At 32.7% G+C, this 13,568-nt stretch overlaps 2 long non-coding RNA genes across 2 annotated transcripts; one reads left to right on the top strand and one right to left on the bottom strand.

Moving 5' to 3' along the window:
• Window positions 1–578: 578 nt before the first annotated feature.
• LOC127724309 (uncharacterized) lies at window positions 579–9,753 on the top strand. Its single transcript, XR_007992442.1, has 3 exons — window positions 579–604; window positions 981–1,108; window positions 9,535–9,753. It is a non-coding gene; the product is annotated as an uncharacterized LOC127724309 (long non-coding RNA).
• LOC127724310 (uncharacterized) lies at window positions 2,147–6,156 on the bottom strand. The gene is made up of 2 exons (XR_007992443.1): window positions 5,835–6,156; window positions 2,147–2,985 (listed from the first exon to the last, which is right to left on the bottom strand). It is a non-coding gene; the product is annotated as an uncharacterized LOC127724310 (long non-coding RNA).
• Window positions 9,754–13,568: the final 3,815 nt, after the last annotated feature.

The following is a 13,568-nucleotide window of genomic DNA, read 5'->3' as shown; positions in this document are numbered from 1 at the left end:
AGCGGTGACAATTACTCCACTCAAGCATAACCGGAAAATCCTCTCACGGTTTTCATTGCAGAACCAATTGTTCTGCGTGTGTAGATTACCAGCCGTGAATAATGATTCTAATAATAATTGTATTGTTGTTTAAAAGAATCATGTCTTAAGCTATGGAAAATAGTTTTTAATTTACTAGAGGTTCTGCATTAAAATTTAATCTTGTTTAAATTTAATTGTTATGGTGTAATCTAACAAAAATGGGGAATGTGTTGTGTAACTACAAGTATCAGGACAAATTGGCTTGATCAAAATATAAAAAGTGACTTAAGTTTAAAGACTAATAGTGCTTTCTTTTATTTATTCTTAAAAGAAATTAAAGTATACAAACTGTTTATTGATTTACTTCTTTTTTTACCAGTAATTTTTTTGACCCAAAGTCTACATAACACAGTAAACAAAACAAAGACAAAAAGGTAATGACACAAAAACTAACAAGAAAAAAAAGGCGATGCAACGCGACACGACACGACATATTGTACAAATCATTTTGACACGCGTTACCCTGGTGCTATCCAAAAATCCTGGGGAGAACACTGGTATATACAAAAGACCTACAATAATGGTATGTGCATCTATGGCGGACTTATATTTCACTGTTGTCACACAGTGTTGTGTGGCTTTATTTCTGGTCAAGACTATCTATCCTTTACTATTATAAAGTTCAAATATCATGTACATGATTATGACTTGCATTGTATAAATTATGATGCAGCATGATATCTTTTTGACCTACATTTTTGTCGAGCCTTCTAATTACCAGTATTGGTGATATAAATTTTTAAAAATCTGACACTTATTTTCTCTCTTGTTAAATATTTTTTTTGAAATATTCACCAACATGACCAAGAGAGAACTGTATTGCCAATTTATTTTCATCGGAAAGCAGTGCACCAGGTTCAGGTGTTTTACATGATAATCACAGGAATTTAAATTTTCAGAATTAGCTCCTCAGATGTCAGTGGAATGGAAGTAATACACATCATATGTTTCAATGAAATTAACATGATTAATGATGGGATAAGACGTAGAGGAGATCCTATAGCTACAGTACATGTACATGTAACTGGTATGTATATTTGTTACAGTATTAATAGTCCAAATGGTATAACAATAACAAAAATACTGAATTCCAAGGCAATTTCAAAAAGGGAAGTCCATGCATATGGTAGTGGCTGCTGGGTTTTACTATTTGTATTATTAAGCTTTACAATGTATATTTCATAGGGTAGTAGACTTGGATGTTTCATAAATTGTATACAGATGCCTTTTGTTTCAATGTTTCTGTCCATCATATGTTGGTTGGCCATGTTAGATCACATTTTAATGGTTCAGGGACTGCTTGTAAAAAAGTTTAGGTCTTTATACGACCGCAAAAATTAAAAATTTTTTGGTCGTATATTGGTATCATGTTGTCGTCGTCGGCGTCGTCCGAAGACAGATGGTTTCCGGATAATAACTTTAGTATAAGTAAATAGAAATCAATAAAATTTCAACACAAGGTTTATAACCACTAAAAGAAGGTTGGGATTGATTTTGGGGGTTATGGTCCAAACTGTTTAGAAATTAGGGGCCCAAATAAGCATTTTTGTAGTTTCCAGTCAATAACTTGTGTTTAAGTGTATGAAACTCTCTGAAATTATACCATAAGTTTCTATACGACAAAGGGATGGTTAGGATTGAGTTTGGGGGGTTATGGCTCAAACCATTTAGGAATTAGGGGCAAAAAAAGGGGGAAAAACAAGGTTTTTTCTGGTTAAAGGACAATTAAGACAATTTTAAAGCAGTCAAAGGGAGCTAATTCAATCCCCATTTAAAAACAACAATGTTTGATTACCTCCCTTACACTGCTTGTAAATTATTTATTAAGAAACTATGATTGTCTTGAGGTGATTAGCTGTCAATTTTTTTGTTAGAAGTTACTTTTAATTAATATTAATTTTAGCCATGACTATGTATGTCATTTTATATTTTAAGACTTTCATGATGTATTTAAATGGGTAATTATCGTTGCAAACTTTATTAGAAATTTGATTTGAGATAATGACTATACCTTGAGTGAAAGATTTTTTTTTGGAATAAGGGAAAGGGGGAGGTGAAAAAAATATTGTGGGGGGGGACTATTTGCAACAGCATAGTGTATTGCACAAAAGCAAAAAATTGAATATATATTCAAATCATATAACCAATTTTTAAGTTCTTTGACTACAGTTATTCTGTGTCAAATATTTAATTACAATCCAAATTCAAACCTGTATCAAGCGTGAATATTGTGTCCATTTTTGCCCCAACTTTTCAGGGTTGGACATCTGCGGTCGTATCCAGCTGTGCTCAGCGAAGCAATTTATTTTGCTTTGTGAATTTCTATTTATACCCCACGCAACGAGTTGCGGAGGGTATAATGTTTTTGACCCGTCCGTCTGTCCGTCCGTCAGTCCTGTTTCTTGTCATCGCAACTCCTCTCAAACCACACAACAGAATTTCACGAAACCTTTTTAGATAATAAGGACATACTATGTAGTTGTGCATATCAACAGGAAATTACGATTCAATTCTTTTTCTAGGAGTTACGCCCCTTTGAACTTATTTACTTTAATGTACTACTGCAACATTTTGTCATCGCAACTCCTCTCAAATCACACAACAGAATTTCATGAAACCTTTTCAGATAATAAGGACATACTACGTAGATGTGCATATCGACAGGAAATTACGATTCAATTTTTTTTCCAGGAGTTACGCCCCTTTGAACTTATTTGCCCAATATACTACTGCAACCTTTTGTCATCGCAACTCCTCTCAAACCACACAACAGAATTTCATGAAACCTTTTAAGATAATAAGGAAATACTATGTAGATGTGCATATCGACAGGAAATTACGATTCAATTTTTTTTCCAGGAGTTACGCCCCTTTGAACTTATTTGCCCAATATACTTCTGCAACCTTTTGTCATCGCAACTCCTCTCAAACCACGCAACAGAATTTCATGAAACCTTTTCAGATAATAAGGACATACAGTACACACAGAGAGTATGTAATCTCATACTCCCTACACTGTGTAAAAACTTGGTGTCACACCAAGAAACTCCAGCAACTCTCTCCAAATCTTGGGAGGAAATTGGGAGAAACTTGGAGTAATTCCTCCCTAAAACTCCTAAATTGTTTATTACCTTGGTGTGGTTTCTCCCAACAACATGATTTTTATTGCTATGATTACCTTTGAAGTGTGCCAGTAGTTGATGACTACAATAAACATTTCTTGTGTTTAATTCCTGTCATTAAATGACAGTCACAAAAATGATGAAAAGTGTGAGATTTGTTAAATTTAATCAGAGACATATTATAATCTGATTTTATTAAAGAATCCTGTACAACTTTATTTATTAAAATTATATTCAGCATTTGTTCTGACAGTGTTGGTTTTTCATACCTAAGAAACATACAAAAACAAACAAAACATCACCTGTAAGTGGAGTATTATTAATAGAAAATAAAGACATATATTTTAATTGAATTTATTCAATCGTTTTTTTCTAAATTTAAATGATACGAAATAAAGGAAGATTATATAAATATAATATATATATGTAATTTATCTACATTATTTTATTTTATTCATTAATTTTTAGCTCACCTGACCTGAAAGGTCAAGTGAGCTTTTCTCATCACTTTGCGTCCGTCGTCCTGCGTCCGTCGTCCGTAAACTTTTACAAAAATCTTCTCCTCTGAAACTACTGGGCCAAATTTAACCAAACTTGGCCACGATCATCATTGGGGTATCTAGTTTAAAAAATGTGTGGCGTGACCCGGCCAACCAACTAAGATGGCCGCCACGGCTAAAAATAGAACATAGGGGTAAAATGCAGTTTTTAGCTTATAACTCAAAAACCAAAGCATTAAGAGCAAATCTGACATGGGGGTAAAATTGTTCATCAGGTCAAGATCTATCTGCCCTGAAATTTTCAGATGAATCGGACAACCCGTTATTGGGTTGCTGCCCCTGAATTGGTAATTTTAAGGAAATTTTACTGTTTTTGGTTATTATCTTGAATATTATTATAGATAGAGATAAACTGTAAACAGCAATAATGTTCAGCAAAGTAAGATCTACAAATAAGTCAATATAACCGAAATGGTCAGTTGACCCCTTTAGGAGTAATTGCCCTTTATAGTCAATTTTTAACCATTTTTCGTAAATCTTAGTAATCTTTTACAAAAATCTTCTCCTCTGAAACAACTGAGCCAAATTAAACCAAACTTGGCCACAATCATCATTGGGGTATCTAGTTTAAAAAATGTGTGGCGTGACCCGGCCAACCAACCAAGATGACCGCCACAGCTAAAAATAAAACATAGGGGTAAAATGCAGTTTTTGGCTTATAACTCAAAAACCAAAGCATTTAGAGCAAATCTGAATGAAGTAAAATTGTTTATCGGGTCAAGATCTATCTGCCCTGAAATTTTCAGATGAATCGAACAACCCGTTGTTGGGTTGCTGCCCCTGAATTGGTAATTTTAAGGTAATTTTGCTGTTTTTGGTTATTATCTTGAATATTATTATAGATAGAGATAAACTGTAAAAAACAATAAATGTCGGCAAAGTAACATGTTTAACCCCGCCGCATTTTTGCGCCTGTCCCAAGTCAGGAGCCTCTAGCCTTTGTTAGTCTTGTATTATTTTTAATTTTAGTTTCTTGTGTACAATTTGGAGTTTAGTATGGCGTTCATTATCACTGAACTAGTATATATATTTGTTTAGGGGCCAGCTGAAGGACGCCTCCGGGTGCGGGAATTTCTCGCTGCATTGAAGACCTGTTGGTGGCCTTCTGCTGTTGTCTGTTCTGTGGTCGGGTTGTTGTCTCTTTGACACATTCCCCATTTCCATTCTCAATTTTAAAGTAAGATCTACAAATAAGTCAACATGACAGAAATTGTCAGTTGACCCCTTTAGGAGTTATTGCCCTTTATAGTCAATTTTTAACCATTTTTTCGTAAATCTTAGTAATCTTTTACAAAAATCTTCTCCTCTGAAACTACTGGGCCAAGTTAATTATAGATAGAGATAATTGTAAGCAGGAAAAATGTTCAGTAAATTAAGATGTACAAACACATCACCATCACCAAAACACAATTTTGTCATGAATCCATCTGCGTCCTTTGTTTAATATTCACATAGACCAAGGTGAGCGACACAGGCTCTTTAGAGCCTCTAGTTTTTTGTATCATTACTATTATTTTTTAAACCATGTATATACTAATATCTATATGTTTAAACTGACTATAAATACAACTTATTGTAAATATCAAGTTGCCATTCTTGATTATGAGATTATGAAAGAATGTAAATAGGTTTCCAATCTAAAAATACATATTTGTATAAAAATTTTAAAAATAATTTCGTTAACCTTTTTTAGTGCTTTCAGAAATAAAACTAAATAGGAAATGATTGAAATAGGAAGAAGTGAGAGAATAGTTGACCTGTAATTATGTCACTGTCAGACCATGCAGTCGTGCTTTGTTGATTTTTATTACTCTTACCTGCAATCAACAGGTCATAAAACCCTCCCATATGGGAGTAATTACTCATGTTACTTGGTGTTTTTTGGGAGAGAAATCTGTGTTTCACAGTATGACACTGTGTTACACCAGAATCAGTGTTGGGAGTATGAAATTACATCCTCTCTGTGTGTACTGTACTACGTAGATGTGCATATCGACAGGAAATTACGATTCAATTTTTTTTCCAGGAGTTACGCCCCTTTGAACTTATTTGCCCAATATACTACCGCAACCTTTTGTCATCGCAACTCCTCTCAAACCACACAACAGAATTTCATGAAACTGTGTAGATAATAAGGACATACTATGTAGATGTGCATATTGATAGGAAATTATGATTCAATTTTTTTTTTTGATACAATTTTTTTTTCTTACACTTATTTTATTTCTCCAATGACAATGTGGGGCAAGGCTTCCAAAACGGTCATATATTCCGGACATTTGTATAATTTGTCCGGCTGGGCAAAGCATGAAATGGACATCTACTTTTTAGTTTTCAAGGCTTTCTTAAAAGACGGTCATTTTAACATAATTCACGATCTTTTTGACCCAACCTTTTGCTTTAAACAGCCACACATTTATTTCCGGTCATAAAAGTGACATGATCATTAAGTACTATCAAAACAACCCCTACTTTAATACCTTCTCATTTTAATTAAGGCTAATTAGTTGTCGAACACTGAACAGCTGAAATTTACCTGTTCAGGTGACAGGTAAACTATTTTTAACCGGACATTGATCGGTCTATTCAAAGTTATTTTCTTACATTTCAGCGGTTTGCATCTAATTAATTTAGTCAAAAAGATTTAAATTATCAGAAATACGTTTACAAATATGATTTGATGGAAAAATTAAAAAGGTGAAAATGAAAAATCGTCATAACCACGTTGTTTGATGGTGAGACATGTTTGAACTAGTACACATGTGCTCAGGTGTGAAATTTAATTTTGCAGCCTAATTTCTTCAAAAAATGCTTAAATTGTCATTGATACCTTTATCTCACGTTTATTTCGAATATTTTCTTGAAGAAATAACGTAGAAAGAGCTACTTACACTCATTCATGCTTTGCAAACGTACTCGGAATTTACGTATCCGTCTCTGGTCCATGTTTTACCATTGTCAAGATAACATCTGGTTTAAAAACGAAAGTAAAGTTTTTGACAACGTTATTTTGCACAAATAAAGAGACTAAGGCAGATATAAGTACGCTGATGTTGCACACTTCGAATGATGCACTGCCAATTTAACAGTTTACGTCAGAACTTCGAATTTGAATCAAAGAAAGTTTAATATCGTTTTTTTTTAATGTCAATCATTGACATTGGGATGTCCAACTCGGCAACTGATTATCATAATTGCCTTTTGTTTATTTAGTCTTAAGTGATTAAAATCGGGATAATATATAAAATGTCTGGCTGGCTTAAAATAATTTTGGAAGCCCTAATGTGGGGACGTGGGGTATGTGAGCGCGCTCACTAAGGTTCTTTCATTTTTTACATTATGAGTAAATTAGGATATCTATTTGGAATATTGGTTCCTTGCAATGTTTATATGTACTCGTACATGTCTGTGAGACAGGGTTCACCTGACCTTACTTCATGGAGCTGTCAAGGTAAAAGTTACATGATTAACACATGTAGATCCTTTTCTCAGATATAGTAAGCAGAACTTGAGTAGATCAACTGTATTTGGTGTTGAGAATGAACAATGACCTCATTTCCATGGTTCATTGGTCAATGTTAACTTTTATTTCTTGAAGGCAATATGTCAAGTACATGTATATATGATGTATGGAATGATTGTAAGTTGTACATGTCTGTCTGGACAGAGTTCATCTGACCATTCATGATCAGATTTTAATGGTTCATTGGTCAATATTAAGATTGAATAATTTAGTCTGTTTGGTGTATACTATACATGCTACATGTATAATCAATTAAAAGATCAGCTTTTTTAGCTCACCTGGCCCTCTGAAACTACTTGGCCAAAATTAACGAAACTTTGCCACAATCATCATTAGGGTATCTAGTGTAAAAAATGTGTCTGATGACCCCGCCTCCCACCAAAATGGCTGACATGGCTTAAAATGGAACATAGGGGTAAAATGCAGTTTTTGGCTTATATCTATGAAAGTAAAGCATTTAGAGACAATTTGACATGGGGTAAAATATGTTCATCAGATTATGATATATCTGTCTGTTGTAGGTTTGCTGCCTTTGAATTAGTAATTTTAAGGAAATTTTGCAGTTTTTATGCCCCCGCTGTAGCGAAGGGGGCATTAAGTTTTATCCTTGTCCGTCTGTATGTACGTCCATCCGTAAGTACATCCCAAAGTTGGTTTCCGTTCTCTAACTTAAGTTTGCCTCAACCAAATGTTATGAAACTTATACACAATGCTTATTACCACTAAATACAGATCAAGTACAAATTTAGGTAGAGTCACTTTTACTGTTCTTCAGTTATGTCCCTTTATATCTTTTATGATATGCAAGCGGGGGCATCATCTGTACAATCCACATTTTTGGTTATTATCTTGAATGTTATTATAGATAGAGATAAACTGTAAATAGCAATAATGTTCAGCAAAGTAAGATCTACAAATAAGTCATCATGACCAAAATGGTCAATTGACCTGATAAGGAGTTATTACCCTTTAAAGTCAAATTTAACAATTTTTCGTAAATTTTTTTAATTTACAAAAGTCTTCTGAAACAACAAAGACAAATAAACCAAACTTGGCCACAATCATCATTAGGGTATCTAGTTTTTAAAAACATGGCAGATATGGCTAAAAATAGAACATAGAGGGAAAATGCAGTTTATGACTTACATGTATATCTCTGAAACTAAAGCAAAAGTATAACGGTTGCATTATTTCATGCATCAATTGTAAATAAAAATATCAGGTGAGAGACACTGGCTCCTTGGAGCCTCTAGTTTGGTATATGCAATAATTGTACATGTTGTAAGGTGCACATGTCTGTCTGGCTTGGTTTATCTGAACTTGACCTTAATAATTGCTTGACAGTATATTTTCATGAATCATTGGTAATGTTAAGTTTATTTGATACTTATCGTAAACTTATAATTATTCTTATATCCTTAGGACCAGCACCATAAAACAGTGGAGACATACAAATACCTGGAGTCTGTCTATCCCTTTGGCCTTATAAGCGCTCTCACTTGCATGTCTTGTACAATTCTTGTCAAATTTTTAGGAAACTTATTTTGATAGGTTATATCAACAATGTCTGACAAGTTTTAAAATCAGTGCCAATCAATCATTTTTAAAAGAGTTATGCCCCTTGGAAACATTAATTATTTGGAAAATTGCATTGTTAGGGCTCTTGTGTACAATTCTTGCCAGAATTTTATGAAATTAATATTAAATAGGTTTATATCATCAGAATGATCAGAGCATTTTGATTTTCATCTGTAATGTTTACAAATTCAAGGTTTCATGGCAAATTTCAACCATTATAAACCTCCACAACAGTGGTGGATCCAGAACTTTTCATAAGGGGGCCGCTGACTGACCTAAGAGGGGGTGCCGCTCCAGTCATGCTTCAGTGATTCCCTATATAATCAACCAAATTTTTCCCACGAAAGGATCCGCCTATGCACAACCTCCATAGCAGAGGTAATGAAAAAGTAGTGCAGCAACAAACAACAACTATTAATATTCCACTCCAGTTAATCCGACACACAATATACATGTATGATTATATACATAGATATAAGAAGATGTGGTATGAGTGCCAATGAGACAACTCTCCATCCAAGTCACAATTTATAAAAGTATATATATATATGTACCCTGTAAGTTTGGATATTAAATTGATGTTATCATTTTTGCTTGAATGGTAAAGCAATATTTAATTTGATGTATATTTTACAAAATAATATATGCTGTTTTTTTTTTTTTATTACAGCAAATGTATTCCAAGAGTTTATGGCTGATTATACAGGATTTTATCATTGAAGCAACATCTTAGAAGGATAAGTGCAAATGTATGAAGGAAGCCTTGTGTACAAATACATGTAGCAATTACATGCAGGAGAGAACACTTAAACATTACTAACATGTAGTCATGATATTGGAGTGGTGCATTCTAGAAATCTAAACACCTGGAATTAAAAATTGTGTATACTTTTTTTCAACCACAAGTACTTTCAGCAAATAATACAATTCAAATTCAAATTATTGTGTCAACATGACAGTTACTGTCTAAAAATGGAAAATGCTTGTTTTAAAATGAATTTTATATAAATATGTTAAATAACAAGAATTTTTAGCTTATTGTGCAGCCAAACTTTGAGATCTTTTAATGGTATATGCCTGTTGTTTGTCAACATTTATTTTCTTTTTGACTAAGCCTTAAGATCAGTGTTAAAATGAAAAACTGAAAACCATACATGAAATAAGAAGGAAATGGTTGTAAATAACAGCAAGACTTTCAATATGGTATATCAAATATATTTCACAGAACTTTCTATTTCAGTTTATTGTCGAGCCTTCGACTTTTGTCGAAAAAGCGAGACATAGCGATCCTACATTCCGTCGGCGGCGTTGTTGTCAGCGTCCACAAATATTCACTCTGTGGTTAAAGTTTTTGAAATTTTAATAACTTTCTTAAACTATCCTGGATTTCTACCAAACTTGGACAGAACCTTGTTTATGATCATAAGATAATATTCAAAAGTAAATTTTGTAAAAAGAAAATTCCATTTTTTCCGTATTTTACTTATAAATGGACTTAGTTTTTCTGCCAGGAAACATTACATTCACTCTGTGGTTAAAGTTTTTAATAACTTTCTTAAACTAGCCTGGATTTCTACCAAACTTGGACAGAAGCTTGTTTATAATCATAAGATAGTATCCAGAAGTAAATTTTGTAAAAAAAAAATCCATTTTTTCCGTATTTTACTTATAAACGGACTTAGTTTTTCTGCCAGTTAACATTACATTCACTCTGTGGTTAAAGTTTTTAAAATTTTAACAACTTTCTTAAACTATCCTGGATTTGTACCAAACTTGGACAGAAGCTTGTTTATGATTAAAAGCTAGTATCTAGAAGGAAATTTTGTTCCATTTGTTCCGTATTTTACTTATAAATGGACTTAGTTTTTCTTCCAGTTAACATTACATACAGTCTACAGGTTAAGTTTTTAAAACATTTATTAGATTCATAAACTATCCTGGATTTTTTACCAAACTTGGACAGAAGCTACTTACAATCAAAAGATAGTATAGAGAGGAATATTTTTATTAATTTTTTTCCTCATTTTTGTTGAGCCTGTGATTAACAGCAAAAGTAGGCGAGACACTGGGTTCCGCGGAACCCTTACGAATTTTTAATACAATGAGATATGAGGTATAAATCAATCAGACAGTAACACAACAACAAAAACACCTGAAAGGCATTAAGGTGCTAACATACAGTCCTCAACAATAGACAGGTGTCTAAACAATATGTCATGATCTGTTTAATTGACCAGAGTACATGAGTATGTGGCAGGGTGAACTACCTTTTTTCTTCAAAACTCTCATAAGAAGAATTGGCATCTTTTGCAAGTAAGACTTTTCCATAATGTGATTGGAATGTCTCAAAACTGATGAACACAAAAAGACTTATACATACATATTAAAAATGAAATATACATCAGTGCATACATCTTCTATAAATGAATCACCTTGCATACATCAAATTAAAAAAAATATTGAGACTTGAATACAACAAAAAATGTTCTAGGAGTGAACTATGGTGCCCTGGATATTTGCTTGCCTTCTTGGTTTTATTGCATCTTATCTGCTGCATTGAAGATATTGTGAGTTGGAGTTGATGAATAAATATTATTTGTATTGTTTAGGACCAAGAAATTTAAGATACAAAGAGAAAGTAAACTAGAATGGAAGTATGAATACATCCTCAAGACCAAGAAGAATATTTATATATATTGAAATAGAATATGTACTAGATTAGCATTTACTTATCTAAAATATGCTCAAATACTGTGAAATTTGTGTGATAGAGACTCAATTCACCTTTTAAAAAAAATAATGTGAAAGCTCGATTCACATTAATTTCATGTGAAAAATTTAACGTGAATTTCACGTGAAAGCTCGATTCACGTTAATTTCATGTGAAAAATTTCACGTGAATATCACGTGAAAACTTGATTCACGTAAATATAACGTGAGTTTCACGTGAGTTTTATGTATAAGCTCGTTTGAGGTGAAATTCACGTGATTTTCATGTGAAATTTACGTGAACAAAATTTGCCTGTGTAAATAAAGGTCTATGTTTTCCTCACATCTGACTGTGTCTTCCTTGATACTAACTTATCATCGCTCCCACATACATTAAAGTTGGCAAGGATATAATGTTTTCGATCCGTCAGTCCGTCTGTACGTCAGTTTTGTTGTTGTCAGTGTAACACCTCTCAAACCGCACAACAGAATTTCATGAAACGTGGTTGGTGATAAGGAAACAATAAGTAGTTGTGTACATTACAAGGTAATTTTGAATCCTAGCATTTTGATTTTATATGTTATCTGGTGGTTAATTCTTGATATATAGACTTAAATATCACCACAAATTGTTAGTTAAAAAAAAATTGAACGACACGTTTTTTTAGATATTTTTTTCTTCTAAAAATACTCAACCCATCACAGTCATTCAACGTAATCTAAGACACATCATTTTCGTTCGGAAAAATGTATGTACAAAATAATTAACGAAAAACAAATATGTAACACAGCATCAAACAGCAACCACTGAATTACAAGCTCCCAATTTGGAACAAGCAAATACAGTATGTGGAGGGTTTAAACTAGCTTGTTCATGTTGTTGGCAGCAAACTGGTAAAGTTTGTTTTAGTGACTAAATTATATTGCTATTAGACATATCATAAAAATCACGTGAGGAAGAAGACACTTGATCAACTTTGTCTGTAGATCTTTTAACTTTGTCCACAACATCAAAAATTCCTGGCTCAATTATTGTTCTTTCATTCTAAAAACAAAAGGAATAACACAAAAGGGGTGGATACAAAATAGTAACAATACCTGCGATATGTTCCATAGACCGTTTGTCTTGGACTTTTGAATATTGGTTCCGGTTTGAATAAGTGACTTCCGATTGCAAATGAAACTTTCCTAAAATAGAATAATATAAATATTATAATTTTTAATGTTTCCATGTACTTTTGTAGGAAAAGAAGATATAATGAATATGAACACAATATCGCTTCCTCTTCATGTCGTCTAATTGGTAATTTTTATATTCCTTTGGTAGACTTCGCCTCTTTTTTAGACTGATTCCAATACCTACATAATGTTTCAATAAATATAGGCAACATAAGTTATATATATATATAATTAACTGATGTTCCGATATCATTAATTGATTGATATGATAAATGAAGATGGTAACAAACAAAACTAAAGGAATTGGAAATGAAACGAGACTGTGTCAGTCGACTGGATAAGCGTCTTTTGCTATATATCATGACATTTCCAGTAAAATGATAGAGAAGACTGACTTATATTCTTGTATTAATTGATCGTTGAATGTTAGAACACGTAACAAGGCAAAATGACTATTAGGTAAATGTACAGACAGTCGTTTTCCAGTGTAATTAGTAAGCTGATTCTGAAAAAAATCAATCAACTTTAACAAACAAGAACGAGAACGCAACTACTGGTGTGTAATATTATTATTCCTCTTATCATAATGGAGAATCATCTGTTCTTTTTTAGAGCTATACATGTAATGTATATCTACATTCAAAAAGACTTAGAAAAAATATATTAATGTTACATAAATATGAAAATGGATGCAGAAATAAAGATTATAAGAAAGAGTTAACATTTTAATTTGAATATCTGTAATTTGAATTTTTAAGAAATTTGTCATTCTTGTGAACTCAAACATGCGAAAATCAAAATCAAATGTTGCATCTT

The sequence above is a fragment of the Mytilus californianus genome, unplaced genomic scaffold (genome assembly GCF_021869535.1).
Source record: "Mytilus californianus isolate M0D057914Y unplaced genomic scaffold, xbMytCali1.0.p SCAF_14, whole genome shotgun sequence".
Taxonomy (NCBI): domain Eukaryota; kingdom Metazoa; phylum Mollusca; class Bivalvia; order Mytilida; family Mytilidae; genus Mytilus; species Mytilus californianus.
Note: the sequence above shows the minus strand (reverse complement) of the source record. Positions and strands in the feature narration are given on the sequence as shown.